Source organism: Ambystoma mexicanum, chromosome 3p (assembly GCF_040938575.1).
Source record: "Ambystoma mexicanum isolate Mex_15411 chromosome 3p, UKY_AmexF1_1, whole genome shotgun sequence".
Classification (NCBI taxonomy): domain Eukaryota; kingdom Metazoa; phylum Chordata; class Amphibia; order Caudata; family Ambystomatidae; genus Ambystoma; species Ambystoma mexicanum.
In genome coordinates this window covers 825,716,634-825,738,406 of record NC_090925.1, presented here as the reverse complement: position 1 = coordinate 825,738,406, position 21,773 = coordinate 825,716,634, and positions in this window count along the sequence as shown.

The following is a 21,773-nucleotide window of genomic DNA, read 5'->3' as shown; positions in this document are numbered from 1 at the left end:
TGAGGCGAGCCGGTCTATATGTGATGACAAATTTAAACTGGGAAAAGAAAAGATGCCAACGAGCTTGTCGGGCCGTAAGGCACTTCATAGATTTGAAGGCAAGGAGGCTACGATGATCCGAATAAACAGTAACCTGATGACGGGCCCCCAACAGATGATGACGCCATTCCGCAAAGGCATCTCTGATGGCTAATAACTCACGTTCTGTGATAGGATAATTGCGTTCATAAGGGGTCAATTTTCTGGAAAAATATGCCACTGGATGGATTTCTCCTGAATCGGGACATTCTTGTGACAACACTGCCCCAACATCTGAACCGGAGGCGTCTGCCTCCACCAGGAAGGGAAGGAGAGGGTCCGGGTGTTGCAAGACCGGTGCTGTCGAAAAGGCGGTCTTCAGGATTTCAAAGGCCCGCTGTGCCTCCGGATTCCATGCATATGGTTTCTTGGAGCTGGTCAGTGCTGTTAAAGGAGAAGAGATCGATAAGAATGAATGGATGAAACGTCGATAAAAATTGGAGAACCCCAAGAAGGACTGCAGTGCTTTAACTGAAGCAGGAACGGGCCATTCCAGAATCGCTCTAACCTTAGAGTGACTCATACGAATGCCACGACTGGTCAAGTCATAACCAAGAAATTCCACCTCGGCGGAATTAAATACACACTTCTCTGCCTTGACGTACAGGTGGTTCTCCCTCAACCTCTGTAACACAAGACGCACATGTACGCAGTGATCTTTCATAGAGGATGAGTAGATAAGGATATCATCTAGATAAATTACGACAAATTGATCCAGATAGTCATGGAAGATGTCATTCATGAAGGCCTGGAAGGTGGCCGGGGCATTACAAAGTCCAAACGGCATCACTAAGTATTCGAACAAGCCATAACGTGTCTTAAAGGCAGTCTTCCACTCGTCCCCTGCTCTAATCCGAACGAGATTATAGGCCCCCCTGAGGTCAAGTTTAGTGAACATCACTGACGAACCAAGTTGATCTAGAAGCACTGATATCAACGGAAGAGGGTACTGATTTTTTACCGTAACATTATTAAATGCCCTGTAATCTATACAAGGGCGCAGGTCCCCCTCCTTCTTAGGGACAAAGAATAATGGAGATGCCGCTGGGGACTTGGAAGGCCTAATAAAGCCTGTGGCCAAGGCTTTATCTATGTATTCTTTCAGAACCTTGTCTTCTGGTAAGGTAAGGGAATAGACGATTCCCGCTGGTATCTTGGCCCCAGGTAACAGGTCTATTGGACAATCATAGGGCCTATGAGGCGGCAATCGATCTGCCCTGCCCTTATCGAACACATCCCGAAAGGATTCGTATTCAGGAGGGATGTCTTTACTAGTGTCACGAACGATGGCACCTATGACAGACAAGGAAGCCACCAGAGCTTGACAGGAAGACTCCGGGCATACATACGTATCCTGAAAACAGTTTTCATTACACTCCAAAGAAGGGAATCGAACACTTTTCTTTACCCAATCAATAGCAGGGTTGTGGTGTTGCAACCATGGAATACCCAATATGACCTGATATTGAGGAGCTTTGATTAGATCGAATGAAATCGATTCAACATGTCCGTCTTCGGTCTTCATGCTGACAAGGGAAGTATTCTGTGTAACCAAACCGGATACCAAAGTTGTACCGTCCACAGTATGGACCCTCTCGGGTTGAGCCTTTGGTAGAATGGACACTTTGTTTTTTTGCAGCGTAGTCAAAGTCCATATAGTTCCCCGTAGCTCCGGAATCTATAATAGCCAAGGAGGGGAACGTAGCGACTTCGGCCGTGGTAAATAACACAGGAAGACTGACAGGAGCAGACAAAAAACCCTGTGAGTCCAAAGAAGACACTCCCGGCGTAGGGACTCTATCTATCGCCGGGATTTGGCGTTTCCCGCCTTTTTGACCGGTCTTTTGGGACAGTCTTTCAATTGGTGTTCTGAAGAACCACAATACATGCACAAATTATGTGAACGTCGATATTCACGTTGGGCCTGAGTCAAAGGACCCCTCACCGCCCCTATCTGCATGGGTTCTGGAGTCGGAGCAGGAGGAGTAACTACATCTGCTGGAATGGGGGTAAGGATTGATGTTTTACGTTCTCCTCTTCTTTCAGACCTTCGGGCATCTATTTGCAACACCAAGTCTAATAATTCACCGAAGGAGGTCGGAACGACCGGTACTGTGGCTAGGATGTCTTTTAATTCTTCGGACAACCCCTGGTAGAATACGGCTGATTTCTTCTCTTCAGGCCAGTCTGTCTCAGCAGCTAGCTGATTGAATCTGGTGAGATAAGAAAAAAGAGAAGAAGAGCCTTGTCGTAGACTCAACAACTCCAGGTCCGATGCTTGAGATTTGTAACGGTTATCAAAAACCTTATTCATGGCCAATATGAGTTTGTCACAGTCATAGAGGACGTAGCTGTTGGACTCAAGTAAAGGGTTGGCCCACGCAGCCGCTGTACCCCCGAGATGGGAAAGAATAAAGGCTGCCTTGGTGGTGGAGTTTGGAAAGGCGGTGGGCCGACACAAAAAATGCAATTTGCATTGATTCATGAAGGTCCAATATTGCTTTGGATCTCCCGTAAAGCGTTCCGGAGGGGCCAACGGGAATTGAGTGGCCATCAAAACCGGGGTCGCAGAAAACCCAGAGGCGGAGGCTGAAGGTAGACCAGAACCTGAAGCGGCAGCACCCGCCATGTCTACCCCGAGTGTCGGGGGGTTTTGAATACTCCGTAAGCTGTCGATCCTTTGATGCATGGCGTCATGAGCTAATGTCATGTCAGATCGTAACTCAGACACCAAACGAAACAAAGCAGCCAAAGGATCAGCTTCATCCATGGCTTCTGTTTTTGTTACTCACCGGTGAGATGAGTGCGTGGAACCGGGGAGTATCCAAGACCCAGGAAGTTGCTTGAGCTTTGGGTAGGGCCTCTACCCAAGCCTCCTCTCTGTGAGGGAATAAGACCTTCAAAATGATATGACCACTTGCTGTATTTAACCAGACAAGGGGACTGATCACCCAGAAGGGCGGGGAGAAAGCGCACCGCCACGAACCAGGCTGTAAGGGAAGAACAACAAGTGAGTAATACGAAGGTAACAGTTGTCCCCTGTAAGCCTTACTAACTGATGGAATACCTGGGCTTTTTCCCCCCGTAGGATAGAAGAACAGCACAACCCGGGAATCACCTAGGAATATAACAAGACTTAGTATCTAACTGGCTTAAACTATGATACAATTCAAGAGGTGGACAGGATCTTACCAGTGGAGAATGAATGGAGGAGTTGAGTAGTTTAGAACACAACGACAGGGATAAAATAAGAAAAAGGAAATGTTAGTAGTAGGATGCTAATACCCGGGCGGCACGAGAGGCGCACTGGATTCGGGATGGTGCACAGCTGCAGAGCGTCCTTGAGTGCACGGATTAAACAGGTGCATTCCAAATGTTCCGTTTGTGAAGCAAAAAGTCTTACCACTGATGAACGAAGAATGATGATAACAACCAGTCGGGATGGTAGTTCCAGGGAATGTAAGTGGAAGGCAGGTAAGGTCTGGCGCGATGCAGAACAACCAGTCGGGATGGCTATTCCTGAGATAGGTAAGTCGAAGGCAGGCAAGGTCTTGTACACTAGCGGACAGGGACTATGGCAAAAGCGCGTAGAAAAGAAGTCCAGCAGAAAATTGTTTTTCGGTACACAGGCAGGCAATAACAAAGACAAACTTTTTCTAGCGGGGTCCGTGAAGCAAAAACAGGTTCGGTACACGGGAAGGCAGTTCAATAAGGGTATTCCAAAAATAGAGGGTCCAGTAAACAGTCCGAGTCGAATCCGTAAGAACAAGGAGGTTTAGCAATTGAAGATGGAACTTCTAAATGCCGGGAGTAGCTGTAAACAGAAGCGGCGCCCTGGCTGCCTCCATGGACTACATCAGTGAGAGAGGCGGGGCAAGCCAATGCGAGGCTCTACCGGCAGACTACCGTACGGAGCCAGGTTTTCTGGGGAATGTAGTTTACGATTTGCTAACTTCCACGGCAGCTGCCATCGTGCATGAAATGGGGCAGCATAATGCCGAATTCTTTTGGGGAGCGCTACAAATCTCCCCTTCATTCTGGTAGTTGCACTAGGAAGTCGAAGTGCTAGAGGTGCAGGTGGCTGGGTTTTGCACACAGAGGGGGGTGAACGACGACCCATAACACAGCCACTCACAACAACAAAAAACAGAAGTATTGATACGTGGAGGAAAACTCTCAATGATTCCTACAACACCGAGTCTTCAGAAGAAGGTGAGGAGGAAGTGGGCAGTGATACCGGGAACGAAGACTCCGGATTTGACACAGAGATCCCAAAAATAGTTACTAACCTAAAACCTTCATCATGTAAGGGGGATATTTGCAAGCAAAAGAATCTCTTGAGTTGCTGTTACCATGGATCACCAGAATGGTGAATCTGTCCTTCAGTGAGAGTGTGGTTCCTGCCTCACTTAAAGAGGTTTGGGTAACTCCCCTCCTGAAGAAGAGCTCTCTTGACCCACTTCTATCCAAAAACTATTGGCCAATAACTAACGTATCGTTCCTGCTCAAGATCCTGGATAAAGTGGCCTATCTTCAATTCGAGGATTTCCTGGAGAAGAATAACATCTTAGGGACCCATCAGTCCGGATTTAGAACACGGCACAGGACAGAAACATCCTTACGGATCTTAAAACCACCTTGACGGACATAGCAGAGAGAGGACATCCAGCACTGTTGATGCTACTTGATCTGTCTGCTGCCTTTGACCTGGTCGACCATGTAATTCTTGTCGACCGGTTGAGGGGCCTAGTAGGCTGCTCCAACCTGACCTCTGACTGGATCGCTTCCTTCCTTGGCCCTCGGGTCTCCAGAGTAGCTTTTGAGGAAGCGCAATCTCTTCCTAGCATCATCAGTGCTGGTGTCCCACGGGGATCTTGTATATCTCCCTCTCTCTTAAATGCCTATATAACATCACTGCTGGATTTGCTCGACCGCCTGGTTGTCCGGTACACCAACTATGCAGATGACACCCAGGTAGTCATTGAATTGTCAGGCAACTACGCAAAGGACTCTGTAACCATTTACCAGGTGTATGCTGCAATCCAGTCCTGGATGGTCGCAAATTCTTTGGCACTCAATGACAACAAGACAGAGATCCTTATTGTGGCCACTGGGCAAGGGCTTAAAAAAATGGACATCATGTATAAGAGCTTTGATATCGCAAACAACCAGACTATGGTCATGGATTGCGTTAAAACCCTGGGTGTCCACCTGGACTCTGAATTGAGTATGCAGTCTCACGTGTCACATACCAGATCATTTTGTGGTTACCTGGTCAGACTTCTTGATCAAATTTGTCCTTTTATCTCAGTCACTAATAGATCTGTCCTGACGTCGTCCTTAGTGAAGTCGAGACTCAGCTATTGTACCAGTCTTTTAATTGGGACAAAACAGGGAATCTCCAGTCTCTGCAAACCATCCAGAACAGCACTGCGAGAGCAGTTTTTGGTTCTCTTAATCAAGCTCATATCTCAGACTCTACATTGGCTGCCTGTGAGGCAAAGTATCATTCATCAACTCTTGGCCCTGTGCTACAAATTCTGGACCTCCATTGCTCCTGCATATCTCTCAGAACCATAAGTCATTGATGACCGCTCCAGACATCTCCACTCCAACGACAAACATACATTCCAACAACCACGGTTCAGACTAGCTAAATTTGGAGGTGCTAGTTTTTCTGTACACGCCCGCACAGAATGGCATGCCCTCCATTTGGCTATGAGAACATCCAACTCCTTGTACGTATTTAAACGGGCAGTTAAAACCTACTTGTTTAACCTTAAACCAAGCTAAACTTGCTTTATATTGTTGGTCTCTGTAAAGAAAAGAGGAACCCGCACCCCGCCCGGGGCCAGCCCTTAGTGCAATATCACTCTTAATCACTTTCCCTCACAAGTAAGAATCTATGCGAGACACCATGAACTCAGTCTGGGAGAAAGCCACTCACTCAGAAGATTTTATGCTTGCATTTATTTACTACATAGACTAATTAGAATTAAGCAGCAGTTTTCAATAGTATGGGGATTAAAGTGCAAGCTGAATAAGTCAAATTATCAATCACAGATGAATATGCAATAATTCTTACGCTCCTAGGAATCGTTGATGCTGATAACGATATAATCACACCCAGGACACATGCCACTCAGTGCCCGTCACCGCTCAGGGACTGGCCTAGCCCCTGAAGGCCTGCACCTAAGCGGAAATGTGATGCCAGGAGCCTCTGCCCTCTAGTGCTGGCTGGTAGTGCTGGCTGGTAGTGCGGCTGGTAGTCCAGGCGCTGTTTCTCTCTGTGTGCGCGTCGCACAAACAGCCCAGGAAGAGTCCTCCCCTAAATGGCCCAGGTAAGGTTCTCTTATTAGGGGCTGCATGTCAATCACTATGACGTACCAGCTCCTTGAGAATCTTCTTGGCTAAAACCTTCCATGCAGCAAAACATGTTTTTAACTGGAAAGTTACTGTCAGTTTTGGCTCTCAGGCTCCGTGCACGTTGTCGTGGGAAACGCCTTTCTACATTCCTGTGTTATCAGTGCACCTGACTCGCAGAATGCAGAAGAGAATGGCCGTGACTGGCTCCTACAAGCTGCGCAGGGCTTCATGCAAAACTAAATGTTTAGGTCTCGAAGGGCCTTCGCAGTTAACCCCTCGCAAGCATGCTGGCTCACTCAGATCGAGAGGCCTGGCTGGTTCAGCATTTTCCTCCACACTTCGAATAAGCTGTAAATACACGCAAGATAGCTCAATGGGTTAATGCAAGTGCAGGCCACTGCAAGTGCCTAGATGCTTTTCACGACATTCCACCCCTTTCAAAGTGAGGCCTGAAAATGCTGACTCAGTTCCATGATCTAGAAGCATGTACGGTGTGCTGTAGGCCGGTCAAACGTTTCTCTAGCACAATCATTCTATTATAGAGGAAAGTCATTCTGCGCAAGAGCCCAATGAAAACTATAGCAATTAGTATTAAGGAAATCAGCAGCCACAGCAAGGGATGCAACATTATATTAAGCAGTCTTGTGGAGGAGGGTGACCATCCAGTGAATACATCCCACCAATGGTGAGTAGTAACTGATTGCAGATGATCGGCAGTTTTGATTAATTGATTCCTGTCTATCATCATCTTGCACTCTGCAGAGATAACTGAGGTAGCTAAAGTTTGGAAATCTTTCCAAGCGGTTGGAGCAAATTGTCTTATAGCTTGAAGCCTGGCAGTGATTACTCCATAGGGTAGAGTCCAGTTAAGCAGTTGGGTGAGTTCGGCATGCAGAGTGGTGTGAGACCATCGGGTCAATGAATATAAGGTGTGAGTAACAATGTCTAAGATAGTCTCGACCTGATCCACGCAAAATACTTGAGGGTTTCCTAGCAACCTATAATTATTAATAAGCAAGGAATGATTAGTAACTATACAGGCCTTATGCTGGTCTATCTGGAAAATGCCAGTCCCATTAATGTGGTACTGCATCCAGGTACACTCCCCTGCTATGGGATGCATGAGTCCGGAATCCTCCCAGTTTTGGGACACACCCACCCCTGATCCCAGGGCATGCAGGTTTGACTGTGGATGGTGTAGTTTTGGCTGTCTAACCATTCCCCTCGTATTTGCGGAACCCACCAGGAGCCATTTATTTTCATAGGCAAGACTTTAAAGGGGCACCTATTTCTAAAGCATAAGCGGTCTACTAACTTGCATTAAAGCGTGGCATGTGTTATTCATGCAGTCAAATGCAAGCGGTTCAATCCATATGTTTGCTGGTAACTATAGCTCTGTGTGCCAGTGGGTTGAGGATAGTCGCCCCCACTCGGAGCGAAAAGTCGACACCTGCTGATTTAACAAGGTGTGCCATAAAATGCATCAGGTGTCTTTTGCAGTCTTATTGATCTGCCCTATGGCTGAAAAGATGTCTTCATAGCAAATATTCTGCCATTGCCAATGGTTGCCAATACTTGTAGCAGTGTTTCGCAGCGTAGGGCTTATCAATGGGCCCCACTGGGCCAGAAGTTTTATAGCAGCGCTGGCAGCAGAACCCATGGTGGCTAACTTATTGTGCACATTTTCTATGTCAAAGGCGTTTAAAGCTCCCGTTCCCACCCCCGCTGCTCCCGCAATCAATGAATCTAGCCCCCTAGCTACGCGCAATTTGGCGATGGGCCACAGAAATTGACTCCATTTGTAGCAGCTTGGTTGTAATAATGAGTCATTGCTTTGTGACAAATCTATATCCAAGTGTACCTCTGTAATAATCGAGGCGTGCATTACGGGCCTGCAATTTAAATGTTGTCTTACTACTGGAAAATCTACCTTTTGTGATTTAAAAAACACCCTCCTCCAAGTGGCATGCCTGCCATATATAATATTGGTTTTGGATACAAACACCATACTACCATCCGGCAGTGGCTGTTTCATCGCACAATTGTATGAAATGCATTTAGTCAAGTTATAGTCCACAAAATCTTGGCGAGTACACTCGCTGCAGTTATTGGGGCAGAAGAAACATTAAACATCAAACAAATTGTTGGATCCATTCACTGAAACGTTTGGGCCTAGGATTTCATAAGCACCAGTCATATGAGTCAGTGACAAACAAGCCAAGCCAGTACATTAGCAGCGCTTTTCTCACAGGTTACGGTGCGATTGTTATCATCACGCAGGACTGGAGCATTAGGTGTAGTGCATGCGATTATCAGAGTCCATATAGCGTCTTGCATGAACCCATTCTTTACAGAGAACGCGTTTGCTTGGCAGGTCAGGAGCACCTACAGCAAGGCAAGTCCCATCCCCATCATCTCGCACTATGTTCGCGGTGTGAGCCAAGTAGCAGGGATATAAACAGGCATGTCAGAATTCTGCAATAGTAAAACATAAGTACTTCCAACACCTTGACTCAACACTTCCCCAGCCTCAGGCTTTTTGTTTGGATGGTGAACCCACACCTTTTTCCCTGTGCTACCGAAGCCTCCCTCACCCCCCAGTGTGGTGTCTGGGGCTTGTTTACTTTCAATCACTAGGGGAACAACTTCCTGCTCACAAACCAATTGTGCAATTCAGTCATATTTGGTTAATGGTACATCAGATGCACCAGCATTATATAAAAGTACCGACACAGTCCCTCGATAATCAGGATCAATCACACCTCCTAAAATGTCAATGCCTTTTTTCTCCAGGCTGGATCGTGCAGCAATGCGTCCATAAGTGCCAGCCGGCAATTTGATGCCAATACCCAGCGATATGGATTTGGTCTGGCCCATTGGTATAACATCATCTTCATAGGTGGATAGATCAAGTCCAACTTTGCTTCTTTTTCTGTTTTCCGCACAATAAGAGTTTTTTTGGATTCCACCTTCTCACTTGTCAATCTCACAAAGGGTGTCTGCCGGTTTCCCAAGGAACGATTGTTCAGTTCAAACAGTGCTGTGCCAGGTGTTTGAACCGCCCCTTGGGAGTGTGAGTCTTGGTCAGTTTCTTTATTTTTTGCTTGAGCAGCCCATTGCTGCGCTCCACCAGAGCTGGGGATTTGGGGTACCGACTGATGTGCAGTGTCCATTTGCTACCTTGCTCTAGCGCCCAATTCTGCACATTATGTCCAGCAAAATGAAATGGCTGCCTTGATCTGATTGGATTTCATCTGGAATGCCATAGTGCCTGATGAGGTATTCCATTCCTTGCAAGGTAGCCTGTTGATCTGCATGGGCGACTGGATAGGCTAACAGCAGTCCCTAATATGTGTCTACCATGGTCAACACATAATGCTTCCCATTGTCGGGCAGCAGAGGGCCAATGTAGTCAACTTGCCATACGCTAGCAGCTCTTTCACCTCTTCTCAAAGGGCCTTGAGGCTTCCTCTCCAGTGGGTAGTGCTTCACTTCGCAGCACACGGAACATTGGGAGGCAGCTTGCTTGGCATGATCCATGGTGATGGGCAATTGTCTCCTCTTAGCCCATTCATAGGTTCCGGCTTGCCCTAGATGCCCTGAGGTTTGGTGTGCCCATTCCGCCATTCATTGCAATACCTCAGCTTCTTCAGGTGTTGTCACTGGGCGAATCTTTGCCATTTGATCCACTTCGTTGTTGAACAGGGCAGCCAGTGAGGTGTCAGGGGGCATGTGTGCATCGACATGCCCAATGCAGATTTTGCACCTCTCACCTTTGCGCCACATCTCTACCCAGATGTCCGGCCCTCCCCAGATCGGAGTGTTTTTGATCTGCCAGCCAACTCTTCTCCATGCCGGTGCCCAATGCATCAGACCTTGATATGTGGCCCAACTGTCCGTGTATATGTATGCAGTCTCTGTCTCTTTCACCTGTTCAATCACGGAGGCCACCGCCTGTAGTTCAGCATATTGACTGGATCCTCCCACACCTTCTCTCATCAGCAGTGTTTCTCGGTGGGGCTGGAATGCAACAGCTTGCCAGTGTCTTTGCCCTTTATCATACTTTGCTGTGCCGCCCGTGAACCATGCAAACTTTTGTTCTTCCTCTGTCAATGTATTATAGGCAGGTGCAACTTTGAAGGGAGATTCTGGTAATGCCACTGGGGTGCTCGGTTCAGGCAACGCTTCCATATCCACTGCCTCCAGCATTTGTTCTTGCAGTCTGGAAACCCCTGTGCGGCCAGCTTTCGGGCGTTGCTGTAAATACCATTTCCATTTGACATGAGTGGCGTCTTGCACCCTGCCACTTTTCCCGCTTGCAGCAGTGTCGCGCACCCAGCCCATGATCGGAATTTCTGTGCAAATTGTCACTCGTTGCTTGCCTGTGATTCCTTCAGTCTCAACTAGAGCCCAGTACACTGCAGCAACTTGTTTCTCAAACGGAGTGTATCTTGTCATAGGATCTGTGAGTTTTCTTGACCAGAAACCTTGCAGCACTCTTTTCTGTCCTTGCGTTTGCCACAAGCTCCACACAGCAACATCACTGTAGACCAGAATTTCCAGTTCAAAAGGATCAGTTTTCGTCATGGGGCCCAGCGTGATGTAATTCTGCAAAGCATCCTTAGCCTGCTGAAAGACTGACTGTTGCTCTAGGCCACATGTAAAATCATGTTTCTTTCTGGTGACTTTGTAGATGGGTTTCAGTATCAGGCTTAAATGAGGTATGTGATTTCTCCAAAAACCCATTAACCCAATGAATCTTTGTGCCTGTTTTTTATTTGCTGGCGGACTCATCTGCTGAACCATGTCAATCACAGGGACAGGAATTTTCTTAACTGACCCAGACCAGATTGCACCTAAAAATGTCACCTCTTGAGCGGGCCTCTGTACATTTTTTGGATTCATGGCCCACCCCCGGTTTTGGATGTGTGTGATCAACTTTTCAGCAGCTTTTTCTACGTGTTCTTTCTCAACACTTGTTAGCATGATGTCATCAATATAGTGGGCAACATACACATCATCCAACTGCACCATCTTCAAGCCTCTGGCAATCAATCCATGACACAGAGTGGGACTATGCAAATACCCCTGGGGCAATTTAGTAAATGTAAATTGTCTGTCTCCTCAAGTGATAGCAAATTGGTCTTGTGATTCAGCGTCAATATCAATGGAGAAAAATGCATTGGCCAAGTCAAGGACCTCATGCCACTCACCCACTTCTCTCATAAGGTTTTCAATCAGAGTAATGATCTCTGGCACCGCCACAGCTAAGGGTGGCACCTTCTTGTTCAAGGCGTGAAAATCAATTGTCAGACGCCACGCACCATCTGGGCGGCGGGTAGGCCAGATCAGAGAGTTGAATGGACTGACTGCTGGCCTCATTATGGCAGCTTTCGCCAATGACTCAATAGGTTCACTGATCTCTTTGTGCCCTCCTGGCAGCCTGTACTGTTTCACGCACACTGGCTCAGCGGGAGGAGGTAAATGCAAGGGGTACCATTTTGCATGCCCAACCACCACGGGGTTAACAACTCGCACATGGATTTTCCGATTGCCAAAAACAAATTCACCTAAATCTGTTGTCACACTTTTGCCCAACAACACATCCATTCTCAGTATATACTCAGGTATGTCTGCAATCAGGACATTTGCTTTGAAGGGCAATCCCTCGCCAATTGACATCTTTACATTGAATGCTTTTGCAACAGTTTATGCTCCCCATAACCATTAACCAAAACTCTGGAACCAGATAATTTATTGGGATTGCCATTCAAAATGGTTACCTCACCTCCCATGTCTAATGGAGCCAAAACCTGTTTCACTTTGTCATTCAAATACAAGGTAAGTGGTACAAAAGGGCGTCTGTCTCTGGGACTGGTTCTCTTTATTAACTGTACCTCAAAGGCAGAGCCAGCCCTTCAATCAAAAATGGGGTCTGGGACCTCCCATTTGTCCTTTTCCAAATCAGGGTACACTTTGCCTGCACTTTGGGCTTCAACACCTCTTCCTCAGGGGGTGCAGTATGGTTAGTCTTCCCTGACCCCCGCTTTTGTAATTTTTTCCATTTCTCAAGCAGCACAGGTGTGGGTTTACTGTCTATCTCTTCCTTGGAAATGCCTGCTTTTAGCAGGTCCACCCACATTTGCCTGCGTGTAATTTCAATAGTGTCAGTTTTCTCTTTAGAATTTGTATTTTTGCCATGCTTCTTCCCCGAATCAACACCTGCAGCCAATAGGCATGCAGCTTTGGGCACATCCAGCCCATCTAATTGCCCAAGTAACAGTGCAACTTCACCAATGGCTCTACCTTGTGCTGGACCCAGCAATGAAAGCAATGCTCCCTTCATGTGGCCAGGGACATCTCTCAATAAGCGCACGCGTGCATGCCTGCAGTAAAAAGTTCCATATCAGGCACTGCAAAATTTGCACTGTACGTTGCGCACTGTAAACCCATCTCTCTAAGCTGATCTGTCGCTTCGAGTAGTGAACTCTAGGGGTCCCACATTTCCTCCATATCCATTGGACTTGCATACATTTATTAAAGCAGTCTGAAGCCAATTAAACAAGGAATGTGACCCTTGCTTCCCCAGTGCGCCACACACCATCTGTCCCAGCATTACATTAGTAGTGATTGAACCCATTTTTTATAATTCTTCTGGGGTTAAGAAGATGCCATCGGCCCCGGTGTCCCATAATCTCAGATACCATTTCAAAAGCAGTTCGCCTGCTCGCTGTCTAAACAACTTGTCAATGTCTAAAAGCTCTGTCTGTGTATAATCGCAGACAATCCTAGTATTCTGAATGTTTCCACCGCCAGCTTGGCCTTTGGATTTGTTAGTGATTAACGGCCACGCTGGATAAACACATTTCTTTGGAGCACATTCCAGCTCCTCTCCCTCAGAACAGTCTAGATCTGCAAGTCTGACTTCAACGAGTTCATCCCAGTCAATTGTCTGTTTGGTTATGCTATCGCTAACCTCACCAGACCATAAATTTGGGTCCCAAGTCTCTTTCCTAATTAATGCTCGAATCCTTATCTTTGATGGATTGCCTCGCCGCTGTCTGCGCTTGTGCATGGCTACATGCACAGCTAAAGAGGCACATCTGTCCTCCATCTGATCAGCCCACTTAACGGACGATTCAAGGGTCTCTCTCATTATGATTTGTTGCTCCTGGAGCAGGGAAATCTCATCAATTAATTTCCGAATCTGTGCATCTTTAAGCAATTCCTTCTCATGCAACTTCCAGAGCGCCTGCAGGAACAACAAGCCCATGTTTCCTGCTGCTTTTTGCTCCCTTCTGCATTTCCCAAGCGGTAAACTCTCCAAAGACTCACTAATTATCGCCGGGGAAACATCATTTTCAAGCATGTCCCATGCCCTCGGAGCAGAGTACCGATGCAAAATGTCCACCACACCCGACCAGGCATTTGTTGCCGGCCATCCTGGAATGTGACAGAGTGCACTATCCCCTTCATTGCATTCATCCTTCCCCTGTTTCTTCCAGAAAGGCATTGTGCTCGCAAATCCTGCCGACTACGCCAAATGTAGTGAAAAGAGGAACCCGCACCTCCCCCGGGGCCAGCCCTTAGTGCAATATCACTCTTAATCACTTTCCCTCACAAGTAAGAATCTATGCGAGACACCATGAACTCAGTCTGGGAGAAAGCCACTCACCCAGAAGATGTTATGCTTGCATTTATTTACTACATAGACTAATTAGAATTAAGCAGCAGTTTTCAATAGTATGGGGATTAAAGTGCAAGCTGAATAAGTCAAATTATCAATCACAGATGAGTAGGCAATAATTCTTACGCTCCTAGGAACCGTTGATGCTGATACAAAATAATCACACCCAGGACCCATGCCACTCAGTGCCCGGCACCGCTTAGGGACTGGTCTAGCCCCTGAAGGCCTGCACCCAAGCGGGAATGTGATGCCAGGAGCCTCTGCCCTCTAGTGCTGGCTGGTAGTCCAGGCGCTGTTTCTCTCCGTGTGCGCGTCTCGCAAACAGCCCAGGAAGAGTCCTCCCCTAACTGGCCCAGGTAAGGTTCTCTTATTAGGCGCTGCAAGTCAATCACTATGATGTACCAGCTCTTTGAGAATCTTCTAGGCTAAAACCTTCCATGCAGCAAAACATGTTTTTGACTGGAAAGTTACTGTCAGTTTTGGCTCTCAGGCTCCGTGCACGTTGTTGTGGGAGGCGTCTTTCTACATTCCTGTGTTATCAGTGAACCTGACTTGCAGATTGCAGAAGAGAATGGCCGTGCCTGGCTCCTACAAGCTGCGCAGGGCTTCATGCAAAACTAAATGTTTAGGTCTCGAAGGGCCTTCGCAGTTAACCCCTCGCAAGCATGCTGGCTCACTCAGATCGAGAGGCCTGGCTGGTTCAGCATTTTCCTCCACACTTCGAATAAGCTCTAAATACATGCAAGATAGCTCAGTAGGTTAATGCAAGTACAGGCCACTGCAAGTGCCTAGATGCTTTCCATAAAAGTCTCCTCTCCCTTCTCTTTGACTGGCTTTTTTGTTGTATGTTTTGTCTGTCTTGATGTGCGCCCTGAGGCCTACAGGCATGTGGCGCATTAAAATAAAGAAATAATAATAACAATAATTGTAAATAACTTGGCAATGACATCCCCCCACAACCGGCACATCCCCCACACACTCCCAGGCCAAGTGCAAAAACCCAGCCTGTTCAGCCCCTAATCGAGCACATGAGTCCGGATTAGCTGGAAAATGCCTAAGAATAGAGAATGAGATGTGATAGACCGGGTGTACAAAATTAAAATGGATTAGCTTGAACCTGAAGTTTAGGGATAATTTTTGGTTCCTTGTCTGCGATGTTCCTACCAAGCGCTAGCTCCCACTGCCCCCTTGGCACGTTCTCTTCCCATGGGAGATCAGCCATGAGTATGCTATAAAGCCGCGAGACCAGACACCCCTCCCCCTGAGATTGAATCACCATGTGTAGCAGTGCCCAGGTGGAAACCAAGGAAACTCTGCTTTAAGGACGTTCCGCGTTCAGAAATACATGAATATATCCAATGGGGTACTCCACCCCCCCATCCTTTGCCTGTTGTAGTGACAAGAATTCACCTTTTACAAAAAAGTCTCTGAAGGTGCGGATACACAGTTTTTCCACCCAGTTGAGGTATGCCCTCTCCAGAGTAATCCCCAAACCAGCCACATGCCTGCTGTGCCATAGGGGCGAATACAATGTGTCAACGCGTTCAGGGAGCTTGGTGCCACCCTTGGAGGCCTGAGAACCACTGAGTTTAGCAGATCGGGGCCAGCGCCCTCTCCACCTGCTTTTGCAGCCGGGTGAAGTCTGTGGCATACCAGTGTGCCAAATAGTGAGCCTGCACTGGCCAGTAGTAGTGTTCCAGATCTGGTAAGGCCAAGCCCCCTGATCATAGGGCTGTGTCAGTGCCGAGTATGCCACCCTCACCAGCTTCCCCGCCCAGAGAAGATCCAGCACAAGTGCATGGAGCCGCAAAAGAATACTGTCGGGAGAAGCAGCGGGATATTGAGAAACAGATAAAGGAGCTTGGGAAATATAATAATACTATAATAATAATAAAGGAGCAACCGCCACCTCGCCACCCTATCTTGGAGGGACCCAATCGCCTGACCGTAATTGTCCCGGAGCAATTCCTCATGGTTGTTTGACACCTAAACCCCGCTGGAGGCCAAACTCTTCTGCAAACTCCCCGGTCTTGTCTCTGAGAGGAAAGATCACTAATTTGCTGTGGTTGATCCTCGGGCTGGAAAATTCCCCAAATTTGATCACCTCCCGCATCACCGGGCTGAGATTATTTTCCGGGTCACTTAGAAACAGGGCCACATCATCTGCATATAGAGAGATAATGAATCTATGCGGCCCCAGTTGCAGTCCCAGCTGCATGTGATGCTCCTGCAAAATGGCAGCTAGCGGTTCCATTGCCAGAGAAAAGAGGAGCAGGGACAGTGAGCAGCCCTGCCTCGTCCCCTTCCCCATGTGAAAGCTGTCAGACCGCCGTCATCCCACCACTATTCTCACTGATGGATTGGCGTAAAGAAGGGACACCAGAGAGAGATATCGGGCCTGAGTCCGAGCTTTCGTAAAACCGCAAATAGAAAATGCCATTTGATGGAGTTGAATGCTGTTTCGGCATCCCAAAAAATCATGCCCGCCCATGCCTCTGGTTCCAGCGCCACTAGAAACCTGAAAAAGCAGCGCAAGCCATATGTCGTGTTCGTCCCGGTAACAAAGTCGGCCTGATCGGCCAGCACCAGGCCTGGCATCAGGGGGGAGAAGTCGGTTGGCCAGCAGCTTGGCAAAGATCTTATTATTGGCATTGATTAAAGAGATTGGCCGATAGGATGCACACTCATCACCAAGCTTCCCCTTCTTGTGTATCACAATAATGTTTGCCTTCTGCAGGAAGGGGGGAAGTGTCCCAGAGATCAGGGACTCATTACATACCCAGAGCAAAACGGGTGCCACAGTGGAGGCACACAAGAAGCCATCAGGGCATGGGGAATTGGGATCTGGGAGCTACCTAATCACTGACAGAATCTCCTCCAGGGAAAGCTCACGATTGAGTGCTTCACATAGCGGGGGTGTTCCAACCAATACAACTCCACCTCATCCAAGTAGCGCTGGAGAACCTCCACGCCCTGGAGTACCTAGACCCATAGAGGCGCTGGTAAAAAGCACAGAATTCCACTTCAATATCCTCCTCAGTGAATATGAGGGTCGCCTGTCTGCCATCAACAGCTGGGTCAGCAATCACCGGGCTTCTGACCTTGCCCATATTGCCAAACCACATGGCCTCAGTGCAAAAACATAATCTCTCCGTCCGCCCCCTCCCGGAACACGTCCAACTCCCACCACAATTAAGTCAGCACCTTTGAGTCTGCTGAGGAGTCATAGTCGCTCTCTAAACGCTTCAGTCGCGCCTTGCTGGCCTCCAGTTCCTTCCTCATCTTCCTGTGAATCTCGACATCCTTAACAATGCAGATCCCACTTATAAAACACTTTCCCATAGCACTCCCGTCGAGGAGACCAAACCTTTATTTAGTGTGAAAAATGCCCCAATTTCGTCACACACTTCCTGTGAGAACACTGTGACCTGCAACGCAGCCGGCTTAAAACGCCAGGAGTAGGCGCCCCTACCTCCCACACCCATTAGGCATTCCAGGAGCACTGGTGATTGATCGGGCAAGATCCCGGGAGGATCCAAAGGTCTCCTAATCCAACCCCTCCTCCCCCATTGGGACTCCGCAGCAGGGGTGAGGTGAGTCGCTTGAGCAAAGGCCACCTCCAACTTGTGCCTGCAAAAATAATGCGCCGCCCTCCTAACCTGAGAAGGCTGATTCCTCCCCCCCTGATGTTCCAGGTAGCTACGCTTAGGGACATCCCAACAGGTCAAGACTAGCCATGGGCCATTCGTTGCCCACCCAACCAGACTACACCCTGTGCCTCCTAATGTAGGCAGCAGGCCACCTTGTAGGACCCAGACTCCAAACAGATAAAGAACACAAAACTTTCCTCTCTGCCGCCCTCACCCCAACTGCCGGTTGCCCCCCCACCATCCTCTCGGGCAAACCCAACCCACCTGAAGAATCCCCCCCAAATTCAGTAACCCCAACCAAAACAAGACGGTTACCTCTTTCCTTCAACTCCCCTTCATAACCCCTCCACCTGCCCATCCCCAGCCCCCAGCTCCCTCCCCCCACATGTACCTCCTCAACAAATCACAACCAATAGCCGTGCTGCGCTGGGGTGCTAGCCACCTCCGCTCCAAAGTATCCATCAGCCACCTAAATGGGGACTCCCGGCTGTCCATGCTAAAGGATCACTGTGTGTGTGCTGCAATAAAATTCCCAGCCGTGCCCATCCTCGATCTCAGGGATCCTCCTGACCCTCCCTGCCATGATTCCTGGCACCATTCCTGGGACGCTGATGGTTCCGCCTATGTGCCCTGCCTCAAGAATGGAGCTAGCGGTCTCTGGGGACAAGAAGAATTGTGTCTTCACCTTTGTGTGTGATCCTCAGCTATGCTGGGAATAGCATAGAATACTGGATGTGATTGTCCCAGAGTCGGCACTCTACCCCACAAAGGATCTCCTGGACTCCTGGACGCCTGTACCACCGCTGAGAAGTCAGGGAACACATGGAATGTGTCCCCATCGAATTGTAGATCTCCCTTTTGCCTCGGCAATCGCAGGATGGTGTCATGGTCTCGATAATTTAACAAACAGGCGATAATGGGGCACAGAGGAGCCACAGGCACTGGGCAAAAGGCTGTTATATGGTGCGGCCGCCGAACCAGAAACAGTGAAGAGAGTTCTGCATCGCTGAAGACCGCTCTGCACAGGGATTCAACAAACTCCTCCATCTTGGTCTGCCTTTGGTGCTCCCTGATCCCAGCCAATCGGATATTATTTCTGCAGGACCACCCCTCCAACTCCTACTTTTTAGCATTGACTGCTTTAAGCTGCACTTCCAAGGCTGAGATCCACGCCGCAAGGGACACCACACCATCTTCAACTCCGGACACTCTGTGCTCCACCTCGTTCAGACAGCCCCCATGCTTATCCATTCTATGTTGAAGCATATCTACCTTGGAAGAGAGTGTGTCAAGCTTGGCATTCAGCCCACCAATCCAACCTTAAGGTCCAAAAGAATACCTTTAATGTCCACCTCCGGCTCTAGGGCCGTCTCCCTCAGCACCTGGCTCCGCCATGAGCCATTTCACGGGGCGTCCTGGATGAGGATCTTCCCTCAAAGTTGAGTTTTTTCTGGAGTTTGTCTCCTTTCTCCATCACGGGACGTACTATGCCTGCAGAAGACTAGGTCAAAGACAAATTGCAGCCAGCGGGCCCACCCGACAATTTCAATGCGCAATATGACCTCACGTTTTATACAGCTCAGGTACATATAATTCAGGATTAATGGGAGCCGACGAGCAGAGCTCACAGGGAGTCTGTCATTCCTGGTCGGCTCAGTAGCGCCCTCCTCCTTACCACATTCTTTAAAGGAGCATCATAAAAATGTGTCATTGGCCTTGATTGTATAGGGGACGGCAATTATTTTATGCTGGTGTTGTTCAAAAAATGTCCTTTCACCGTCACTTTGGGAATCTGGAAGGTTTTGAACTTCACGCGTCTCCCGAACTTTACAAGGGTTTTGATTTCTCCCAAGGGCTAGCAGTGCCTGATTGGTCTCACCCCTACTTATATGTATATTTTGTGGAACAAGATGGTTATTACGACACGCCATTACATACTTGGCATTGAGAACCCATCCTCCCTAGTGGAAGACAAATACTGTGTCTCATCCCATAGATTCTTCTCACACGCCTCAGTCTTTTCTCCTCCCAGGTGATTCTCCTGCAGAACACCGCCCCCAAGGTCAGGGTCAGGAATCGTCTGCCTTTCCCTGGCCACCTTAGAGGAGAGTTTAGGCAGGGAATTAGTGGGGAGTCCATAGGATTCATCACAAAACATATAATACATAAATAGCTATTTAAAAAACAGGACATTCTTCCTAAAAAAAAGTGCAGTGCATAAAACATGAGCATTGTGCAAATAATCGCGGTGTGCAACAGTTACTATGGTTACATCTCTTTGTATACCTACAATTCATAAAGAGTTCTTCCGTCTGACCATTAATGCATGAAATTGCTTTTGAGCTGGTAGGACAGGATCTGTGCAGAAAACTAAAAACGGCAAAAACAAACATCCTCAAAGGTCGTGGATTTGCATAAGGCGAACGCATCTGAAATAGAAGTTGTCTGGTAATTTAAAAAGATGGGGTGAAGCCAACTCCTCCGAAACTTGGCATACGCTGGGCACATCAGCAAGAAGTGCAAATCATGTTCAGTTTCCGTGGGGAAGAATGGACAATGGTTAGTCGAGCCCCGGTGCCATTTATAAGTAAATGCTGCAACAGAGAAGATGTTAAGTCTGAATTTGATGTATAGGGCTCTATATGGGCCCGGGAACATGGATTTGAGATAGGGTTTCCGGGTCCGGTTTGGTTTTGAATATCAAGTAGACAAGGAAACTTGCCACATTGATAGACTGAAAGATCAAAGTCTCCAGAAACAAGACCACAAGCTTACATTGTATTACTCTCTTACACTCTTGCATAATAAATATATTTTCAGTTAAGTGGTGCAGCATTCCTATAGTTAGCGGTAAGTTATACAGATGTCTATATCATTTCCATGATTTGCCATTAGATGTTTCAAGCCACCATCTGAGCTGATAAAAAAATATTGATGAGGAGCAAGCCAGTCTCAAACCCTGGTTTCCAATCTTTTTTGGGTACACAAGGGAAGGGCTCAACCCCACGTCCAACTTTGTTAAAGGGAACGAAGGGCGCCTGAACAACCATGTGCTGAAAATGGTGGCTATGTCACATTGTCCTCCTCCTCACAATGGCCATGGCCTGCCGATGCCTTGACCTCTATTGAATGACAAGAAATCATCTACTATTGAAATGATGAATAGCCCCTCGGAAGGCTGTGCCCAGCCTGTATCGGCAATACATTGTGGGCCAAATAGTGGGAACATGCGCCAGTTAGACGGCCTATTTGGCTGATACAAAAGAGCAATATGTAAAAGGTAGGCTGTCAGGTACATAATGCAATCAGATTATACATACAATCCATACTTACAGCAGTAAGTCATTGTTGTTTACCTCTTAATGCAGCTTGATTATGTAGCCAATTCTTCTCTGTGGTGTGAGGCGGGAGAAAGAAAAGAGCACTTGATGCTTCAAGGGACAAAAATGGCAGAATCACTGTGCAGAAAGGTTCTTCTGGGAGCGGCAGATTTTCAAAATATCTTGTTGCTATATAAAAATCAAGCAATGGAAAAGACAATTTATTTGGCATTTCCAGTTCACTGCATTTTATATTTATTGGTAAGAATGCAGTAAATTATTGGCCTCTACTTACTCAGTAATTCCAAACATGTCTACAAATTATTGTTTGGAGATACATAACATTAGGCATAGACATTTCAGAAACCTGTACACAAATCCTTTTACTATGCCCATTGGTAAGGTTACTTGTCAGCAAAGACTAACTTGCAGGCATGTTTGTCAAAATTCAAAACAATCACAGTGATTTCAGGGGTGTGATACATTAGCATTGACAAGGGTAAGCTAGTGTGGGGGGGCATGAGGCAGCGGTGAACATTGTAGGGAACAGTGAGGTAGGAGGATGGCAGGTGTGAGGTTTGGAAGGCATGCAGGCATGGGGTGGGTGTGCACGGGTTAAGTACTGAGGGTTGGGGCAGAGTGGTTGTGGATGGTGTGGGGCTGGGATAGAGA